Source organism: Polyergus mexicanus, unplaced genomic scaffold (genome assembly GCF_030449975.1).
Source record: "Polyergus mexicanus isolate NDT 795.1 unplaced genomic scaffold, iyPolMexi1.0 SCAF_5, whole genome shotgun sequence".
In the NCBI taxonomy this organism is placed as follows: Eukaryota; Metazoa; Arthropoda; class Insecta; order Hymenoptera; family Formicidae; genus Polyergus; species Polyergus mexicanus.
The window spans coordinates 1,436,975-1,460,527 of NW_027223325.1; the positions used below are offsets into that span (position 1 = coordinate 1,436,975).

At 40.8% G+C, this 23,553-nt stretch overlaps 1 protein-coding gene across 2 annotated transcripts in view; it reads left to right on the forward strand.

The window, feature by feature from the left end:
• Nucleotides 1-23,553, forward strand: part of LOC138933532 (protein odd-skipped-related 2) — a 329,776-nt gene that overhangs the window by 148,170 nt on the left and 158,053 nt on the right. The window lies entirely within an intron of this gene.

Below are 23,553 nucleotides of genomic sequence, written 5' to 3' on the forward strand. Positions count from 1 at the left end.
GATTTCATGTTTTCCGAAACGAGAAAAGGCGCAGCAGCATCGCGCTAACGATCTTGTTTCGAGACGCGTTATTTTACAGCGCGCAGCGCTATTTTTTTTTTCGCCGGAGGGTTACAACTCATTGTTGCAGAAGCGCAACGCGCCAAGTACTGCGCCAAGAGCCGACATTTGACATTTTTTTTTCGTCGAACAAATCCTATCTTACGTCTTCGACGATGCAACGTGGTGACTTACCGGTGCGTCGAACGAACGAAGATTGCGCCGGCGGGGGGGGATCGTAATCGCTCACGCGAAATCGTTAACTCTTACATAAAAGATCGTCGGCCTCCGTGTTGCATGCACAACTGCATTCCAGTGAACGGTAGCCGCGCGAGCCGACAAGCGCTCATTGTGCGACATTTTTAATTTCCAAGCGGATGCACCTTGAGCCCCCCCCCCCCTTCCCCTTCCCATTACGATTCCCGTCATCGTCGTGCACGCCGGCTTCGGAGTCACGTCACGCGTGATAAATTCTCGTCGCGCTTTGCGTGTATACGTACGGCTTTTTAGTTCTAATCGTGATCCTTGAAACAGACGCGGTAGAAGAGGATGACAGTCTGGTCCAAATAAAGTTGACGCAACATTTTTGGAGCAAGATTTTCGTGCGCGCGCGCGATATAATATTGTAAGAAATCGTGATTGCACACAAGTTCACTGTGCGATTAACCGAAGAAGACCAGTGATTATAACATGCTATCTTGAGCGTTCGACTCAGATCATATCTGCTAAATGACTTGTGACTTTAAATTTCTTATTTGGACTAAACACTGTAATTTTCGATGGCGCCAATGGGATTCCCACGTAAATAAAGGGATGGTTGAAATGCCTGTGTTATATACAGAGAGATGACAATTTTAAGTAATTGAGCAAACAAAAAGATTCGTGTTAAAGAATGCCGGGATAATATTATGATATTTTTTTATGCTCTTTGTTTAAAAAGATTTGGTATTTACGAAAATATAATTTTCCTTCGTAAATTATATACTTTTTATCTTATAAAATGTGAAAATGAGGCAAACAAAAATTTAATAAAAAATTTTATCTTTAGCTGTAGAGCCAAGAGGAATGAAAATTAATATTTGCATTATTCTTTAAACATTTTTGGCTTTGCTAATCTATAGTTGAATGAGGTTCGAAAGAAGCTCTTCCCGCATTCTTTTTAAACGAGTTCCATTCGATTTTCACAGTTCGCGGAGCAGCACGTAGACGACAAACAATGCTCTATCGAAGGAGGAAGAGGAGGGAGGTGGCCGTAGCGCAGGCCGTATTTCACGGGGATTTGAGCCGAAGACATTTTCACTCGATAAATAGATGATAGGCCCGGCAGCGTGTTATACAGGTCGGCCGATCCTTATTATAAACTCTAACTAGCTCGAGCCTCCCGCCGCTCGTGCACTCCGCCATGGGGGTAACGACGATACTTGATGGGATTCCTAGCCGATGGTGCAGACAATCCTATCTCGAATCCCTCCGCTCTTGGAATCACTCGCGTCGTCTTCGAGCATCGGCGTTCGTTGCGCGCCGTTCTGACGTTAAGACGTGCGATCTCGTTCCATAATGGTAGCATCCCGAGGGGGAGAGAGAGAGAGCGACAGAGCGAGAGAAAGAAAGAGGGACAAAATCGTCGTTTTATATTAATATTCTTTTAATATTCGACGATTGTGCGAGCGGAAACCTGGCGAGTTACTCATCGGTAAACGCTAGAATAAGCGACTATGAATTATCGCTTAAACGTGATATGTGATTTACTTGGAGAAAGTCGTAATTTGTACTCGTCCATCTGTGGATGACGTGAGTAATTATTATTTTTTAATATATGCCGAGAGTCTTGCTCTTTTTTTTTATTTTTTTTTATTTTTAAATAGCATTATCGAGAGATGGGAGAAATCGAGAGGTGAGAGAAAATATAAGATTTTACAGGGCAGTTATAATAAAAAATCGATATAACTGGCACAACGCAGCTGCTGCGTTGGATTACAATTGCATTCTTGAAATAATCGCGAGTTGTAAAGTCGATCGACTCAGAATGCAAGCCGAAGAAACCGACTCTGCTTTTGATCGGTCCATCACGCTCCTCGTCGTAGTCGAATAACTATTTATTCGAGTGACACGTCGTTTCCTCCGTCGTTGTCCCGTGACAACAACGTGTTGTTCGTTGGCTCTGCTTTCCTTTCGGCAGAGACAGGACCACGTAATATATGTACGCAGCATGGTATACATACATATGTGCGTACGAAAAGGCGATGGTCCCACCGGCGAATATCTGCAGGAAGTTAAACAAAAAGGAATCCCCGCGGGGACCCCTGAATATTCTGAATCGATTAAATAATCGAAGCCTGCCATCTAGTTCCCCACTGCCTTACGTGTATATAAGGGGTGTCACAAATATGTTAGACGACAGATCTATTAGCTAGAATCACGATTTTGTGTCGCGACACCTAAGAAAAATAAAAATTTATTTACGTTGAACACTTTTTTCTATTTTTACATATAAATATATAAAAAAAAAAAATATATACTATGTATCAAGACAAGTTATATAAAAATGTTTAGACTATAGCCACAACATTGACACATGTTACTTTGCTTTTACATATCATTTATCGCTTTTTGAAAAAGTTGTCATTTGCGTCTCTAGCAATCAAATATCAGCGAGATAATCAAGTTGACCCGTTTCTAAGAGTCACCCCGTATAGGTACCTATATTCCTACCGGGTGACGCGCCTCGGCGGAACCATTCACTAGGCTCCTTCTTTTCATATTCAAATGGTACCATTGACGCTTCAATGAATAATACTCAATGATAAATTTGTGGGCGTATTCAGGATGGACCGCGGCGAGACCTTGAAATCCAACCGCGCCAAATGCGCACGCATTTGAATACGCGACCGAAAGAGGAGGGAAGAAAAAAAAGAGAGAGACTTTAAGGAGAGAAAGAGAGAGGTAAACGCGAGCAAAGGGAGTAAGAGACTGAGAGAAAGGTGTGCATTCGTATAATCATCCTTCCTCTTTCTCTATGATTGAACGAGAGAGGCTGCCATCGAACCTTGATATAATATTCCTATTTCAATCTTCCTATTTCTATATCTCATCTATGATTCATTTAATGGCATGCGATCTCCTTTCACGATTCGTATCATAGCATCTCTTGAAAGTTCTTGAAAGATTTGATCTCAATTTCGAAGAAACGTGATGAAATTTCTATGTTCAAGTTTCTGCATTACGATCATTTTATATTATTATGATATATAGATATGCTCTCTCTGTTTTATATATATTGTATTAATATCTTATCCATTAATACTTCGCATACTTATAATTACGATTGAAAGCGGCTTGAGAAAATGTTACACGTCATTGAGACAATAAACGAGGTATAAAGAAGGAAGCGCTAATTCTAGTTGATTAGCATTGAGAGAATTACCGATTTTTTACAACTCTACAAAGTACGATGTCTAAACGCTTCGCTGATTTTATAGCGATCATTATGCAAAAATATTAGCTTAGGTTCATTATTTTTCATCACGGGCTATTTCCAGCTAATGAACTAATAATTCGTTCCTGCGGAAATCATTATCGAGTGGCAGTATTGGGATCCAAAGACAACTCTTTGGATACGCTTTGTAGTGCACGCTTTGAAATATAACAGCAAAAATATATTACTTTTTCACACAAATTCACAATTTCTAATTAATACAAAAAAATAAGATCTTCTCTGTTTAATTTTTTTTTTCTGTTTTAATAATCGTTTTAATTATAGCGTATATAAAATATCTTTTTGCATGACTTTTAGATAATATCTAATTTTTACTGTTCGAGTCACAGAAAGGACTCGACATCGTACTTGTGAGAATACTATTGAACCAAACACGGATAGCAAAAGATAATTGGCCATCCAGGGCTTTGCCGAGAAGAATAACAAGTTTAACGAGCTGAGACATTTGTACCTCATCGGCGCAATTATCTCGTCCTTGCTGGAAGAAAAATCGAGTTAATTATCCGAAAGTATAATAGCCGCGTAGTAGAAGGAGCGCGAAACGATAAATTAACGAAGGCAATATTTCTGCCTAGATTTCTTTACCGTAAAATTTTACTTTTCTTTTAGGAATATACGACGATTACACGCTCACGTTTAGCATAACTTCTCCGCGAACCCTCAGAGCGTAAGATAAATTTGTAATTTTACGCCGGCGCTTGTTTTCGCCAACCAAAGCGGGTGACGAAGTGCAATTTCGAAACTCTAAACCTCAATAAGGCGCGCCGTGATTCAGCGCGGAAAGTGAGAATTACCACGTCGCAACGGCGGTCGATAGTAACTAATTGTTATTATAAACTTACAGTATAGGTTTAATCATAATAGCTTCGGGCTAATTGGATAGATAATTAAGGGTAAAGGTAATTACGGGCATGTATACACCGCGTATACCGGGCTATATCCGTGCTATACGCTGCTTAATAGTCGATATAGCTTTAGGCTACGACGCCGTTTATGAGTTACGCGATCTGCCAAAGGCTGTCCGTCGAAAATTCAACGCCTGTCATCGTAACAGTTACTCATATCTTGGTCACGGCGAATCGTAGCAGTAATTTGCGTGGGTTTTCTTCTACATGTCAAGTTTCATATTCGTATCTCTTTTCTTGCATCTTTCCTTTAATATGTATATAACCAAATATTTTTTTTAAATAGAATCTTTTTCGTATTTGACACATCCTTTGATATATTATCTGTTTAAAAAAAAAAAAAATCTATCAGTTTGATAATATTATAGCGCGTGTACATAATATTCTGTTGTAAAGGTATCTGGAGATTATCATGATTTATCAGAAAATCGCATTATATTTGTTCCTAATAATGAATAATGCCTCTATGACGCCACACATACGCCCTTAGTTTAGCATCAAAACGTGTACTAGAGGTTTCGTCAAATTACCAATTAACGTAAATGCCAACAACAATAGCTCTGAGCTGTATATCCGACGGAATGATGCAACGTGATGACCCGCGAGCTTTAGTGGATGCAGCCTGTGCATGACCAGTGCATAAACAAGACATCAAACAGAGCGGCTCTTTCTTATCGCTCTATGTATGTTCTGCACATATTCTCGTCTAGTTTGAATGCTGAATATTTTAAGGATGAACCTATGCGCTATTTCAATTGGGAAATTAAAAATTATCTCGATACTGACATGAAAACTATTACACGTTTACTAAATATAATTTTACTTAAACTTGCTTCACAAAAGGTGAAAAAAAAAATGTGGTTACTCTAATTAATGTGTTAGAATTTCATGCAACATTTTTAATATTACTTTCAATTTGCAATAACACTTGATGCAATCGCGATGAAAAATAATGTATAAATCAGTGATGCGAATCATCATGACACCTGATACAGAGGCTGGTTATTTCGTCGTCGACAGAAGGAGCAGAAGAGGCCGAGTCGATTTAAAAAAGAGAAAGTGTCGGAATACGAGAATTCACTAGACAGAGCCGGGGGATGGATGGATCCTCCTGATTATTTGTATTTTACAGGGTTGGAATGCTCGAGTGCGGCCGACGCGCCGCTACAATACACCGCATGGCAGATAATGACGAGAGCACGGGAAATACAAACGAATATGCTACGAAGTGACACCTCTCAATGACACTCATTCACTGCCGCACTCGTAACGCGCTTAGTAGACGGGGGTGGGTCGGTAGGCCTGGTCCTGTCAGGGAAAGTACGAGAGCATCGCGCGTTGCCACTTCTACAATAATGGCGAGCGATGAATCCCTTGTTTTTAATGAGAAATAACGGTCGGCTCTCTATCATTATCGCTGCGTGTCCTTCTATCTGTTCTCCTGCTCTTTCAGCTTTTCTCAATAGTCATTAATGACGATAGCGATCGTGTCAATGCTATAGAAAAATTTTAAAGTTAAATTACCATTTCTCCTGATTGTTTAATTTTCATATCGTGTCTTTCATAATCACGATATTAATATACTTATTAAATACGATATTTTTTATTACAGGATACGCGTGCGCGGGCACAGTTCGCAATTAAAGCAGTTGCACGCGAGTCCGAAAACTTTTGTCAACTACGAACGGACTCGCGTGCAAAATGTCGATAAGCAGTCGTCGAATAAAAATGTCCCGGGGGTGCGTATATTCCTGGTTGCGTATTACTCACTGCTAAATGACTAGTCGCGAAATGCCGGCCGCGCGCGAAACGCCTATAGCAATTACATTACGCAGCCAGTTTGCATTTCGCATCAGCGGTACTCCGGTCGTTCTCCGGCAAAATTCTCGTGACCGGCAAAATTCCGCTCTTTCGACGAGCGTGCGTATAAAACGGATGCTTAACGAATTCGTCGCTCAAAATCGAGTCAGTATGGTACGAAACGGTGTGCAAAGCTCCCACACACATATTCCGGCATGACGTACGTTCTCTCGTTCCCATCCATTTTCTCTCTATTCCTCTTCCTAGACACTCTACTCATTCGGCTCTTTCTCTCTTCGCGCTCTTTCTCCGTACATCCACCGAATTCGTCTGTCTACTCTCTCACATTGATATATACACGTTGAAGGAATACACGCGTTTTCGATGTGTGTGTGCAAGTCTCTGAATATATGAATAACATTGTGGATGCTAACAGCCACAGCATATTGAATATCTACACACGCCGTAGGTACTTCTCCCTCTCTTCTCCTTGATTACGGGAATCTGTAACTTCGTTAACAAGTCCAAACTTCACTTAGCGTCCGTCATCGGGGTCATGGGTTCGAGTCGATCAAGCCCGATCCTCTTGAATGTCGCTGCCATTGTTTTCGTTCGATTGACACGTTAAAAGATAGCGCGTGCAATTTGGCTGAAATTTCAAATCAGAACGAATATAAAGAAATTAGAATATTTATAGATATACTAGTGATACACGAGTGAGCGGAGAATTTAATTATTTGTGCAGTCTTGAGAAAATTTATTTTAAAGGTGGGTTCGACTCTCTAGACATTAAACTTATTCGTGGTTTCATTCCCCAAGACGGCGTTTATTACTTGGAGCAATGGGAAGTCCGTGGAACCGCGATTTTTTCCAATTAATGACCCGTGGTAGCCGCGGCATATGCGAAACAAGAGCCGGATAGGAAAAAGAAAAATACAACGACAGGAAAACAAGAGGGGCAAGAGGGAAGGGTGAGAGGCAAAAGTCTCGAGGTAAATGGGTATTGGAAGAAATTCTGTGGGCAACCCCTGCAGGCAGACACACTAAACACCGAACGGCGGGGGCGCAGTTTGTCTTGGCCCATTAGGAGAAACGCTAGTTGGCTTGCTCTACGGGGGTGGATAGAGCGGCGATAGGGAATGGAAAGGAGGAAGCGGTTGTTTTATGGCCCGGCATCTGTTCGACGATCGTCTCGTTCCGATACCACTTTATCCTCGGCGTTAGCCGTTTCCTAACTGTTTGCGAAACAAGCAGCTCTCTACCTCCTTCCATCCCGTTCATCCCTACCTCTCTTTCCATCAGCCTCGGTTCCGGAAGTTTCCGCGCGGTAGCGCGTTCTATTTTTCTTCCTCCCTTTCGTTTCCCAACGTTCGCTTCCTCCTTTCACGATGAGCTTCTTTCAGCGAGTTTACTTTGTTCCCTTGGATCAATTTTTGATGCGAAGTTGAATTTCATGAGATGTGACAATTTTTTGCGATATATTAATAAAACATTGTACCAGAATTATGTTCAATTACATATTACTAAATTTCTCATTCGTATCTCGTATCTAAATTTCAAATGCGATTGCTTCAATTATTCGATATGCAATGTTAGAAGACAGATAGATTCTGGGATCAAATATTCACATTTTGTGGGATATAATAGTATATAATTTCTCCTATTTAAATACTTGTATTCATATCTTATAGATCGCAATGTTATAAAGATGGTAAAAGAGGCGAGCCGCGCGCCGGAAGGAAACGTTATTAAAGCGAACGATAATCTTCCGGATGTAAAGCACCGATCAACGACGGGTAAGGGGTGAAAGCCGCGGAGAGATCGTCGTTGGAGGGTGGGCCGGGGGTTGGCGGGCATTCTCTTTTTGCCGCACGAGATACGTACCGGGTAGCAATAAATAAGCGTACGTCGAGCGGGGAGTCGGCGATAATACGTGATCCCCTTGCGTTGAATACTTAATGCTAAGTACTCGGTGTATCTGCATACATACTCTCACCCCCTACGAGCGACGCGTATATTTATGTGGGTGTGTATATTGTTCGGGTATCTCGTACGAGCTTCATAGCCGCGAATGTGTGTTTCCTTGCATGTGGAAGAAACGCGAGTATACGTAACACGGAAACGATATAGGCGGTGGGAGCCACTATTGAGTCGCAGCACAATAAAATAACACGAAATACTCGGTCGGGGAGGGACGAAGAGGGAAACGACGAGGCCGTAGGGCTGCGGGTGAGGGCGAGAAAGAGGAGCAGCCGCGGTAGCAGCCCCCCCCCCCTCTCTCTCTCTTCCCTCCTACCCCGGGCAGGGCGCGGAGAATCCAGCTCACGGTAAGTGGGGGTTGCTTCTGCCGCCGGTGTGTATGCATTATGCAGGAAGATAATGCTCTCGGATACTTTGTCCGTATGGGAATAACGCGAAAAGCCGTGAGCGCCAGGAGCTTAGATCGCGGGCGTAACTCTTTCTACGAGCCACCATTGAGAATCGAGATCGCGCCGTTCGTTCTGGATAAAGAATGTTGATAAATTATTGTCGGACTAGCTTACGAGAGAACGCGTGTCATTATTTTTAACTGATCGCATTATATCTATTTTTATAAAGACCTTTAATATATATGAATAAAATATGTGATAGTCTTGTTATAAAATGAAGAAAAAAAGAAGCGATTGTAACTATTAATTATCACGCGTCTCGAGAAACACTTTTTATAAATAAACAATTTTATAGAAAATATAATTATATTTATATTGTAGACATTTTATTGATTAAAGAAATCGTTTTTCTTTCTTGTCTCCTCTCTCGAACTTGAAGCGAGGTTATCGTCTTGAGAGACTCGCGAGACAAAAGTAATTTGCCGGCGGAACGGCTGCGCCATATCCGTGTGTGCGTGTCTCTTCACGCTCGTGAATGTGTCAGAAGAGTGCCCCAAGGGTGAATCGGTCCAGCAGGTATACGTACGACGTGCAATGGGTACACGTGTACCCGGTGACTTTCGATGCATCCCCGGGTAGCAGTATCGCAGGAGAGAGCGAGATAGGATCAGGTAGTTAGAGACTCGGCGAAGAAAGGAGGATAGAATACATCAAGTCGGGGAAGAAAGGGAGAAAAAAGAGAGCTTGAAACAAGACGTCGAAGAGTCGAGAGTCCGTTACGAATTCGCGACGGAGAGAAACGAGTCGATACAGACGGATATACGGGACGTGTATCGCGATTACGCATACACACATACACGGTAATACACATATACATATACGTGTGTATCGTGGCAACCTAAATTCTGAATAAAACGGGAGTTGCATAAGAGATCAGGGGCGTGATGAAAAACAAACAGCGGTTTAGGTTTGCTGTTTGATCTTCGGGTCGAGGCATTCACAGAACTCTCGACTCCCGCGTGGTATTATCTATTGACTGCATAGTATATCGCGACTGTGTATGCGGAGAGAACGGGACGGAAAGAGTGCGCGGGGATGCATCGCGCGATTCGGGGTGCGGCGACGAAAAGCGGGCGGCTGATACGACCAGCTGGACCGTGGTGGATGATGCACACCTACGCACATTAACGACGGAGCCTTTCAGTCTTCGCGACCGACGTTGCCATTGCGCTTGCTTGGCATTTGGGAATAGCTTTTATACGCCAGCCATCTTTCATCTTCAGTGCTTGATGATGCATTCGAAGCGCGGGAGGGAAGCTTGAGCGCGAGCCAGCGTCCTTTGATTCCTTATGAGACGTGCGAGAACCTATATATCAACGTCAATAAAAGTACTGAAAAAAATCGATAATATTTAAAACAAAAAGTATATTTAAATAATTGGTAGAAGAAATTCGGAACAATAAGAATAATACGAAACGGGCGTTACATTCGCGTTGGTAAGTGCTGTATATATGTATGCATATTGGTGTTGCGTGTATGACTTGAATGTACAAACTGCTAATCTAATTTGACAACCGCGCTGCAATATCGTGATAGAAGGATTTGTGGCAATAAAAGTTGCCGGCTTATTTGACGTTATTTACAAAACGGACAGTAGGATACGTAAGCCATTTCCATATCACGTGGCTTGAGAGAAAAAAAGAATACGCACGTCGAAGTGATGGGCGTTTACAGGCGGACAAGCAGTAATCCGTAGGGAACCCTCGTTAGTGACGAATCGCTACCTACCTCGATATCGTCTGGTACTCAATTAAACTCCGGCCTCCCTCTCTTCCCCCCATCTCCCGCCGATTCGCGGAGCGATCTTCTTTTCGGGAGCGCGCGTATATAAATATCCGTAGAGAGGATCGATCCTTTCGAGGCATCGCTCCGTCGTAATTTGACGAATAACTATTGACAAATTCCATGATTCTTATTAACCTTAAAATCTTGTTAAAATCTTGATTTATGCGATTAGAAGCAAGACAATTAAATTCCGCATTTTATATTCGAAATCGCGCTGCTTTGATAAGTATCGAACGCGATTTTGTCTGATTAGATGAAGATTTTGTTTGCGATTGATTTAACCAATATTAGAGTTGCTTTGGACAAGACTATCACGGTGTTGAGTGTTCAAGCGGCGGCGCGGGACCCTCTCGGAAGGCTTTGAGATATCGGGACACATACACGCGGTTAGTGGTAGTAGTCAATAGGGAACGGAAGGATAGAGGTGGTTAGATACACAACTCCCACCCCCGCCGATTTCTGACTCGTGGATATACGCACGCTCTTTTTGTGCGCACCCGCCAGCTCTTACCCCGCTGGCTTCCTCGATCTTGAAGCCTCCTTCAGGTTTTTCCTTTCAGTGTTGCCTTATTGAATATCCCACGAGTGGAAAATCAGTTCAACCTCCTTGAAAGGAGACGACCGAGCCGGCTACGCCACCGTTCTCCTCCCTTCCACCCTCGCGCATTTCCCAGTTTTCTTCCCCGCAAACCTCACGGTCGAAGTTATCGCATTCAATGCGATTTCCCGCCGATCAAAATCGGATAGCGGAAGAAGCGCCTTGGGGGAAAGAGAGTGGAAGTCTTCAGCAACAAATTGTCGTATCAGATTTCCGGCTAAAGTGACTGTGCAATATCCGCGTGCAATAGTGACGTGCTTTTTTGTGACGGATCTCAGCATGAATGTAGGGAAATGTACATTTACGATTTATGTAAATGTTGATTCCTGCATTATATGTATTAGGCTCGATGATACTGTATTAATAAATATACTACGAAATTTATATATACATATATTGACAAGTAATAAAATTTATTAATATCGAGAGTGCTGAATTTGAAGAGAAAAAAAAACTCGATTATAAATTAAAATTATAAACGCGATAGAATATAAAAGAAATATGAACAAATTTAAATTTAGATTACATTATTCATAATTATTTATTGATGATTGATTATATTAACAATTATTTTTATTACACGCAATCTCGTTGTTAATCTTCATTTATTACAAGAGGAGAATGAAGCGACGGCGGAAAGTCTCCACAGGAGCTCTCTCAATGTCGATACGTTTAATAGATTGTCGTTTTAATATTTTTACCAGGAAAGGAAGCACGCCCGATCTCTTTCTTCCCACGGTATCGGTTGTTCGCGAATTGGAAGGGACTGCCGTTTCCAAACGGCACCGCGAGCCGTCATGTTTGACGTCTCCATGTATCATCCGTCGGTTTCCATTACACGCCCGCTCATAATATCGCTAGGGATACGAGATGACGCGTGCGAGAGAAAGAGAGAGAAAGAAAGAGGCGCGCGGCGCGTTATAAGTATATCCGAAGTGAGCGCGCGCCGCCGGAATGAACAAAATAAGGGTAGAAAGAGCGAGCGGGGAGGCGAGCGAGAGGAACCTTCGCGGTAGCGTGGATTTCTTTGCATAGGGAATTCGATCGTTTGTCATGTATACGCCATCTTGCCGTAAATTGCTGGGAAGAGCCGCGCTCTCGAAATTGCCCGTATGCATATTGGATGTTCGTATACATTCTAGCGTAAATTCAATACGCGATGTAGATATACGTAGACTATAAGAAATTGCAAATCGGTTATCCGCCGTAATCCCATCTCTATTTTGCGTCTAAATAATGCTACGTATAATTATTAATGAAATGATCGTTATAAAAATTCTTTGATTTTTTTTGATTATAGATTGTATAAAATTATAAAAAATTTACAACTAATTAAATGATATCGTTATGCAATCATTAGTTGAGGAGTCAATAAAATGTTAATTAAAATGTTCTTTATAGCGCGACGTTTTTCACCCCCGATTTCTGGATCATCGCGATTGTCGAGCCCCTCGAGAGCAAGAGGTGGAAAGAGTAGTGGGTGTCGACAAGGGCGAGTACCGCAGGCATTCGGCATTCTGTGTAACTCCTTGTTGGATATTTATTCGTTCGTTCGTTTTTATTTATATTCAAGTTCTGTGAGGGCCCACCTTACTTGCACCCGTTCACCCGCCGCTCGAGGCCCCTTCTACTTCTGACAGATCCTTTAAACGACACGAGAGATTCGGAACCCTTTGCCATCGTCGCCGCGTTGGAAAAGGAAAAAAATTAATGAACGTATTCGAATGAATTTTATTAATTGAATCGCGCGTAGGGCGCCGCGGTTCGACGCGGCTCGTACGACCCTTTGTAAACGCGGGGTGACTTGTTGCAACCGCCTTTTAGGAGCTCCTCTTCCCCCCTCCCCCCTCCCCTCTCCCCTCCCCCGATGTCAGATGGAAAAAGAGACGTACCAGTCGCCGATTACCTTTTACTCGTTATCACCCATCCGATGGTTACGGCTAGAGATGAATTTTTACCATTGGACTTTTCATAATGCATGCAATACACATAGAAAAATATTATACTATTGCTAAGTAAAAGTGATTATTCAGTTTATTTTACTTCTTTTAAATAACAGTTATCTTTAACAGAGAATATTTTCTTAATAATAGTTTTAAAATAAACTTGTCGTGAATTTTAGAAAAACTCATTATCATGAAGCTCAAAAAAAGTAAATATTTTCTTTTGAAGAATATTATGAAATTTTATCGAAGAAAAGTCAGAGATATGATTAATTTAATGTAAGAAAATTTATTAAATCAGAAAAATTTAGTGTATTTCTTTCAATATAATATTCTTGATTGAAGTATTAAATTTATTAGGATTCACAATACATTTTGAATAAATTTGATGCTTATGAACAACTTATGATAGATTATGCGGATATATGAACTTTTGAAATACTTGAAACAAGTAATATTTACTTGTATATAGTATGTACTTTTCTGTATGTACGCATTGCAGTATCGTACACACATGTGATCGTTTAATGCATCGACTTTTTAATAAAATATTCAACTTTTATTTAGCGCGCGCGAAGTTTCTTTGAAAATCAAATCGCGATTCAGACTTCAAAATAAAATATTTTACGGACAATGTAAAATTCTGTCTCTCTCTCTCTCTCTCTCTCTTGCTCTCTTTCTCTCGCTCTTTTGCAATATTTCTTTTTTAGAATACATCAGTTATTCTATAAATGTAAAGCAATGTTTTTCTTTTGAAATGCATCAGTTATTCTATAAATGTTCATACGTTTGATTCTTTTAAGATTAAAGGACATAAATGTGAAGAGAAATAACAATGTACACATTTCTTCGCAATAACGAATTTTCGCAACACCGTTATTTTCCGCGCACGCAATTTTCGCCGATATGTCCGAAGGTTTGCGCGGAAATGTTATTTGAATTCAACATCCACTTGACTTTGAAGTATCCCTTAGAAAACGCTCGAGTAGTAGCCGCTGCTTACCGCATTGTGACATGGCTGTGACGGATACACGGTCCTCCCGGGTATTGCTCCACGATTCCATGCACGCTCATTAGATTAATCTCCGAGCTTTCGTTGAAAGCCTGCGCCGCGACGGGCACGTTCAAAAAACAAGCGTGCACGACGAACTCATCCCGGCCCGGACCGTCCAATGAATGTCGTCGAGCGGACATCGGCTGCGCGAAGACACGAGTTACCGTCGAAAGAGACGAGGGGATGGGAGGGTATGAGAGGCAAAGTTGGGTCCAAGAAAGAGACCGGAGGGTAGAGAGGAGAAAGACAGATAGAACTCGGTGTACGCATGCTAAGTCATACCGCGAACGTGAGAGTACAGGGCGGTGATGCAGGATGGAAAAGAGAAAAGGGAGGAGAGAAAGAGAAACGATACGGGGGATGGAGTAGGGAGCATAAAAGGAACACTAGTAGGTATTAATATTTAGCGTCTCTGAAGCCGCCCGCATTCAGGCAGCTCCGTTGGATTTCCATCCCTTCATCCTTTCCTTCGTTGCCACCCTTCCTTCACTCTTCTTACGCCACCACCGCTGCCGCCATCGACGCCGATGTCGCGTCCCTTCCGCAGGCACCGATCTTCCCTTACCTCGCCCCTCTGTGTGCACGTCTCTCTTTACGGTAAAATATGTAAATCTAACCAATATTTCTAAAGATACAGGCGGCGTACACACGACGGGGGCTCTTTTATGACGGGGCAAAGCGCGAAACCCGCGGATATCGCGTTAGCGCGTATCAGTATGCTTGTTCGTGTGTATCTTTCCCCGTGTATATGTATGTGTAAGGACCAACCTAAATACTACAGCGTCGCTCGGTTCTGGGCATGGATGGAGAGAGACACGCGTGTGTCGGTGTCTGCGCGAGCTCGCGCGTGCGTAGGAGCAAGTATTTGAATGGGGCTTGAATATCATCCATGAATATTTTGCGAGTTCCTATTTAAAAGAACGCGAGGCGCGCGCGGTAAGATATGATATCGGGCGCGGCGGACCACGTGAGAGGCAGAGACGATGGATATATACTGGGTACGGGAGGTACCTACTCGAGAAATCGATAGTAAAACCCGGAGGACGTCTCAGTGAAATGGCGCGGCTGGCTCGCAGTCACATATATTTTTATATAGATATCGTTAATCGCGCTGTCATTAGCTTTAATATATTATACTTCTTCTTATATTATAATCTACATAAATTATAATTGCAGCCACAAATTTAAAAAATCTTAAATAATACATATTTTATTTTACTCTTATGTCATATATCGACGATATATTGAATTATGTCATATATAAATCATTTTTTTGCATCATATTTACATAATATTATTTCTGTATGTATAATGTTGCTAATATCTTTTTCATTTATAGATATCATTAAATCGATAATTTAACTGGATTCTGTCTGATATAGTATTTACTTGTTTTTTCATTAAAATTATAATATAAGAAATATATACTTATATAAAAGCTGTATAAAGTATTTAATTATATTACTTGCCTATAACAAGCACCACGCAATGTAACGAAACGCATAATTACAGTCGGCAATTCCTTAAGTCGTTCGTCGACATCGATATGGCGCGCACGTAGCGAACGCGTCGAAAGATCCCCCAGCGAGACTTTCTTATTCGAAGGGGTAGGTAGGACGGAGCACCTTTCTCCCGACGGGGACGGAGGCGGGGGGACCAATTTTCACGGCGGCGAGATATATCCGGGAGGTCTGAGAGTACCGAAGGGTTGGCGGCAAAGATCACAAGTAATTGAATGGGGGAGAGAGGAAGCGGTCTCGCTTCAACCCCCGTGAGTGTTCAACCAATTAATCCACTTCAATCCCGAAGGCAGCCCCGCGAGCATCGAGCCACGTTTTTTTCTCTATTACGCTGTAGACGCAGTAAGACGTATTGAGATCGAAGGAGATGCCTCTGGGATTTACAAAATATCTCCTTCCATTCTTGCATTATCGATCTTTTGATATCGTCGTCTTTTTCTTCTGATTTTCGCGTTTGTTTTCTTTGTATTTTCTTGCATTCAAGAATTCTTTCTACGATTTTTAAATATGCAAAAATAGAAATTGTATAAATTTACCCTTAAAAAATTTAATTCTAAGATTGTATATACAATTCTATAACTATTTGTAAAACGTTTGTCCTGCGAGTTTATCGTTCCAAATCGCCGAATCTCGAAAGAATCGAGTTGCACGCGTGTACGATGGACACGTATCGTTCCAGATTGGAAATCTGAAACGGCGCTTCGATGGATAACATCGTCTAGAGAGGCTCGCAGTATCAAAGCGATCCCGCAACACCAATTAAGTCCCTTTCAGACGAAATCGGGGATGGTCTGGCCAATAAAACAAAGTAAATCCTCGTCTGGTTTAATCTTCGAGAGATAGAGAGGTACGACCATAGGAAGGGAATCTGTCCGTCTCATTCTCGGTTGGTACGAAAAGTAACGATCGCCAGGTACTCCTGAGATACAACCGAAAGAGATTTTAACCAGACCCCGTCGCAAATCCTGGATACGTCCCCTAATAATACTCAATTCCAATGTGGATTAATAGCGGTTTATTCCCTTCCTTCCTGTCCGCCTTCCTTTCGCCTGTCGCGGCCGCAATACCTCCCATACGAGCCGCGACTCGGGTCCTGAATTCCCATTAACGCCCTAGCAATTAAGTCGAGAGAAACTACTTAATCTCCCTGCACCGCGATTGATCCAGTTTCAACTAACAAATCTACATCGGTATTTTGTATTTTGGGACCTGGCGTTAAAATGAATGTCGTAGCAATCGACTTTAAGCACTAAATTTTTAAAATCAAGTAGCGTCAAACTCTCACATATCTATTTGCAGCAGCCGATGCGGAAAAGACGACGTTTACGACGAACGGTAAACGGACCACGAGCCGTAGAGATTGTCGAATCGGGAAAGGACAGGAGAGAGCAGCATGCTAATTTATGACACCCTGGCGCTCCATTACGAATATTTATCCGCGGCGAGTTTAATCTAAACTTCGAGAGTCCTCTTCTCTTCGAGTCGCTTTCGTCCCCTCGTCTTGCAGGTCACCGCGTGGATTCCTACCTTCCTTCCTTCCTTCCTTCCTGTCTGCCTTCCACGTCGTTCACCTCGTCGTTCTCACTCCCGTAACGGAGAAACCCGGCGTCTTAACGACGTATTGTCCCCACGACTTATCAAAACAATTCGTTGAACTACTACCCGTGCCCTTCGCCGCGACGAACATTGTTTCCGTCCCTCGCTGATTAAACGCCATTTTCAAAATTCGTCACGCGGTATCTCGATAAGATCGTAATGGGTTAACATTTTTTCATTATTAACTAACAATAAACAATTTATCAATCAGCTAACGATTTATATTGGAGGATCATCGATCATAATTCGCGTTTCATAGATTAGTGCATTGCTCGTTTGATTGAATAACCGATTACATTGCGTTTTGCGTTTATGACAAACGTTTTATTGCGCATGCGAATCCATAAGTTGCCGATCAAAGTGTCATAAGCAGGCTCGTAATATTCGCTCGACAAGATAATCTTTCGAAGCAAGGAGAGCAGTACGATAATTTCGTCGTTCCAGCTATCGTTCCTCATTCTCCATTTTTTACGGTTATATCCTTATTTCTCGCCACCCCATTTTTCCGAAGCTCCTTTGCATATTAACAATATTGCTCTTCGAAGAGACGGAGCGGTTTTAGGATAAAAAATTATGGAGACAACCCCAAACCCCCAACCTCTCCCTCCCACCAAGTTTCACTTCCCGTTTTGTTCTTTTCTCGTTTCCACTTTCGTCTCTCCTCCTCTCCATCCCTCTTTGCCATCTTGGTACTTTCTTTCTTTCTCTCTTCCCTTTTTTTTTACGATACTGTCAATTACACGCCCGTTTGAATTCACTTTCCGGCCGAGGCGAATATTCCGATATATAAATTTTTATCGTTTGCTACGGAGTTCCGCTCTCTGTGCTTCCTGTATTTTATGACACGCTTCATCGTTTGCAATTTCTATTCTTGTCCATATTCGGTGCAAAATACTTGAGCATGAGGAATCTTTGTTTTTTATGTGAGTAGATTCTTATATAACTCTATCTATGTCAAAAATATTTTCTTAGAATAATTATCTAATTGTATAGATATAAGAAGAGAGAGAAATTATTGAACGGAATTAAGACAGAAAATTATTAATAACGAGTGTATCTCTCTCGTCGGCTTTTACAAATCGGTTTGATCGCGTCAACTGGAGCACGCGCGCATACGTGTTCGTCGCGTTTCTTTAATACAGTGTCAATCTCCTCTACCCATCCTTTCTGAATATTACCGGCGAATGTAACAAAGTACTCGAAGAGGAAGGTTTTCGAGGGTGATATTACTCTGTAATAGATATTACGTTCTACCTGCTCGCATATTAGATTTTAATATAGGAGATACGAGAGAGCGGCGCTGAATACTTTTTCCTTTGTGAAAAATTCACGTCGGCTGCAACTTTTAATACGTAATACCGTCGGTGGGCGCGCCGCATCGTTTGCGAGCGCATGCTAGACGAGCGCGTACGTACGCTATCGAACGCAGGAGAGACGTATGCAGAGATATACTTATGGAACACTCGCGCGCGCTGTCACTTCGCCGAGAGACTGCACGTTTTTTGTACATCCAACGAATTTTCGTCTGTCATGCTATTTTTCGTCGCAACCGATTTAGATCGCGAGTCATTACTATATTTTCATCAACGTTCTATTATTTCTACTTTGTTCTATTAATTATTCTTCGTCTGACATTTTTTAAAAACATGAGATAGATAAAAAGATATGAATAGACGATATGCGTATATATTTAGATAGATATTTAGAGAGAGAGGTATATATCTCATAAAAAAATTTTGTGTAGATTTTATCATGGATAACTTTTTTCGAATCGACATATACCATACCAGAAAAAATATTAAAGAATTGATAGTGAAGCTTTTGATAGGTTACTTAATTTTTGATATTTGTAAATGATAGCATAATTTGATTAAACGAAATAAAAATCTCATAGTAAAATAAAAATCGATTTAAAAAAAAAAAACGTATGATTTGCATGATCATTTCGATAAAGACACACCGAAGGGTCGCGTCGAAGGGTTAACGGGAGGATGTTAGCGTTTCTCTCTTGCAACGTGTGCAAGTCGATGGAAGCAGTCATGGTGCGACGTGTCTCTGACGTAGCGTTGAAGTTAAGTGGATGCGCCTTGACGAAGTCGATCTAATTAACTTCGAGGCCTCTCACCCTTCGGCCTAAATATCGCCTCCTGTCCTAAATGCGGATCAGTGAATTGCTAGAGACGCGGTTGCGTCGGGAGAAAGGGCTGACGTCGTCGTGGAAGCTGGAGGCCAAAGTATGGGGAAGGGAGGAGGGGGGTGGGGCGGGACGGCGCGCGATATAGGGGGTTGTTTTAACGAAACCGGCTTCCCCATCCGCCCTCATTGCAGCCTGCTTAAACGGCGCAGACAGACACGCGTGTGGATTTTACTGGCGCGTGTAAAGCGGTTGTCTGTTCGGTTTATTTGTAATCAACGCGATGCTTGACAAAAGCGAGACTATGCTATGCTATGATGCAACTGTTTGCGCTTTTGTGTTTATTTTAAAACTTTCTTACATAAAAATATGTCAAAGTTTGTCACCTTGAGCTGAATGAGAGAGAATGGGATAAAAATAAATTTGTAAAAGTTGACGAGAATATAATAATGAGTTTGAAGAGATATTTAAAAAAAATACAAGAAGCTGCATTAGATATGCAAAATATATCAATATAATTTTTCTATCTAATTCTTTTATAAATTTAAGGAACAAACGGATATAAATCAACTACGATAGTTCTCGAGATATCGCTAAATCTTCTTTTCGATTTGATGGAGGTGACATCAGGGGTTCTGGTATTTATGAAAATACAGACGCTTCGCATTCTCCGATTCCGTTAGGGTCGAAGGGGAATGATTACGCTTGTTTTCTTCCCAATCGAATTCTGTTTGTTTTCTTGACTACGGAATGAGTCGAATTCCTAAGACTCTCAATGTGCTCACTTCTAGCCTTACGATATGATATACCCTTGTCTGGGAGAGAAATTCAAATTCTTCTAAACATTCTCCATGTTAGAAATGTCATTGGCAATCTCGAATCTTACGAAATAATACAAGTTTTATGATCATTACAAACCAGAGAGATAATATAATTTTATTATTTTATCTGATAAAATAATATAGAATTTATGATGAAATTCAAAGATGACATAAATTTATTATTTCATTAATTCTTTGGTACACATACAATTCGAAATGGTAAAAGCATATCGTTAATATAACGAATCGTTATAATATCTAAATATTTGACGCTTGTACCATACAATTGCAACAAAGAGGAATGTAAGTTTGATAGGGGTTCTGCCACGTGCACTCTTGTTATCCGTGAATACCAACAGATTCCTAAGACGCTGTTCGTACCCGTATCTGAACTGACTCGTTTCCGATGACCAAACTGCGATTCGCGGAGAAATACAAATTCTTCTGACTAACGGGCAAATTCCAGTGCACGGCTATTGAAAATACCACTTTGACATGACCGTAAACTCCAAGGCAATACCGGCACGTTACGCGGTCGAGTTTCGTTCGCCTGGCATTTAATGTAAAATAATGCAAATGCCGTATCGCCTTTCGACGAGATGTAAGCTAAGAGTAATATTTTATCTTGCAAAGTGCAAATAGAAACTCACGAATGTCACCCTTCTTCTCGTACTCATTTGACAATGCACGAATAGCAGAATAAAATGCCAGAAGAGAAGTGGTAAAGGCATTCTTTTTATTTATTTGTTGCATCATATGTATTGTGCAAATACACACGTACACATATACATATATATATATATATATATATATATATATATATTTAAATTCTTCCAATATAACATATTATTAATTTTTTACATTTTTTTATATTTGTTAATTTTATTTTGAATGAGAATTTTCGATCTTCTAATCTATTTTTATAGATGTCTCTTTGGAATATGCGATTACAATAATACTCGTGATATTTATTGTCAAGATTCATCGCTCGTTCATTATTGAGAGTAATCAGCTGCAAGATTTGATGAAATCAAGTCTTGTTTGGAATTGTACTTGGCTGAAAATCGGGAAACGTTTCGCGAAGCTCGTGAATGCAGATGCTGACACATCCACGCCACTGAGCGACGCGATATCGCGAATTCGAATTCGACGGTAGTAAACCAGCACTAAATCTTGAACAATCAAACGTCCATTGTTTGCCTAGGTCTGTCAGTCGACGGAATACCGATTCAGCGATTACGCTGTGAATATATCCGCAGACGCATCGAGTGTACACACGCAACACAAACTCGTTCTTCGTATATATATTTATGTAGATATCTATAAATACACAGGGTGTGTCAATGTACATTTTCAAATTTAACACAATATTGCGTAAATTGAATATTTTGAATAGTGATATAAATTAATATAATTTTTTTTTTTAAATAGCGCGTAATATCATAAATAATCAATATCTCGTTAGTATAGATCAATCGCTATGACATTATGAAATATCTATCAAATAAAAAATAATATCTGATGTTTGATATTTTTTTATTCGCATGTTTTTAAAGAAATTACTTAATTTACGCGAGTAATAAATCAGCTCTTAAAAGTATTGAACATAACAGCACGATACACCCTGTATATCCGCACGACCTGTACGGTATATCTGGCGGCGTTGTATCGCGTTTCTCCATCGTCTCTCTTCTCATCGTGTAAGTGGAGCGCGTGGTGTGATCACAATAGAGAATTTGACTGCTTTTGATTTGAAGGGAAACAATGGAGGCAGACACACTACTTACTTGTGCAGTTATTTCGCCGGCGCTGCCGGCTATAATATTTGTAGATGATTGCATACGTTCGCGAGAACGAGGATGGTCCTCGTTGCACTTTTATCGTTGGCACGATCCGGAATGGAGGTGCGAATATTCTGATTAGCGGACATACGCACACATCATTAACTTCAGGATGATCGTAACACATAGACGTATATTATTTTGATCCAAATAGAAAGCTGAATTAACATCCGATTTTTCCTCGCAAATTAAATTACTTTTCTAAATAAAATTATTATATATGACACTTGGAATTTATTTGTAATATTTTATACGTATAATATTACAGCCTTTTTTATCATGAATTATTATATAATTCATCTTTATTGTTAAAGTATTATAAACAATATATTATTGATTGTTGCACGAAAGTTAATTTACATCGTACAATATATCTCACATTGATGTTTTTAAGCAACCCGTATAAATCGGGCTTTGCCGATCGCGATGGCAGAATCTCTCCTCGTTCTTTGTGCAGGCTCGGCGCCGACGCGTGACACAGGAACGAGAAAGGGAGAAAGAGACAGAAGAGCGAGAGAGATGGGATGGGAGTGGGAGGCCATTACGTAGACGTAATTCAAAAGCGGGAACGTATGCTTCATTTATTAAAGAGATTGCCTCGAAAGATTGCTGTTTCGCGCATGGCTACGTCTACTAGCGCTGCCTCGCTCCCTTCAGCTACGGTCGCTGGCTCCTACGCAGCCGTCATCATTATTGTGCCGGTGCCGCTGCAGCAGGCATTCGAATTACGGCGCGTTTATATTCAATTTGTTTCTAGAAATTACAATTTGTTGAGAATTGGCGCGGCAGACGACGCCGAGGAGCTGCGAGCTGCCCTCCTTTTCGCGCACCTTCCAAGCCCTCGGCGATCGTTGCTTGCTCAGTCGAATCACTCCGTACCATTCGATTCGATATCTAAGACGTGTCAAACTTAATGACAGAAACGAATTTTAATAATGCGTCAGGTTCAAATTGGATATTTATAGCGGCGCTCTTAGAGTATGTGAAATTAATTTTGTGAAGAATAATTGTCGTTTAATAAATAACAATATAGATTTAAATGCGCCGAATAAAGTCTAAGTACAACAAAGTTTTATTATTATCTTTGAATTGTGTATATATATGCGATATATTTAGCACTATTTACTTATATATTCTTGTCTAAGTTTAAGACACTCGGAATAGGAATGGGGAGCTTGATTCGAGGGTGCCCGTCGAAGAACACTTGGATGATATATGATGACAATATGGTCTCATATTTTTCGTCGCTGTCGCGGGAGAATTAAGCTTATATTCTTTCGCGACCGAATATCTTTGGCAGTTGTCACGTAATGTTAGCACCCTACAGAAATTTATCCCCTTCCGTCCGCTCTCTATGCTTGCGCCCTCTCGTATTCTTCACAACGATGAAAAAAATATAGTATATGATAAATAATGGTGTCGATTCGAACATTTATCAATCGTAGCGATTATTTTTATATATTTTTCTAAAATAAATTTGAAGCTACATTAACTTGCGTAATTTGGTAGAATTAAGAAAGATATAAGTATGGAAGAGTAGGAAAATATTTTTTTTTTTTTTTTTTTTTTAATGTATGATTAAGATATCTAAA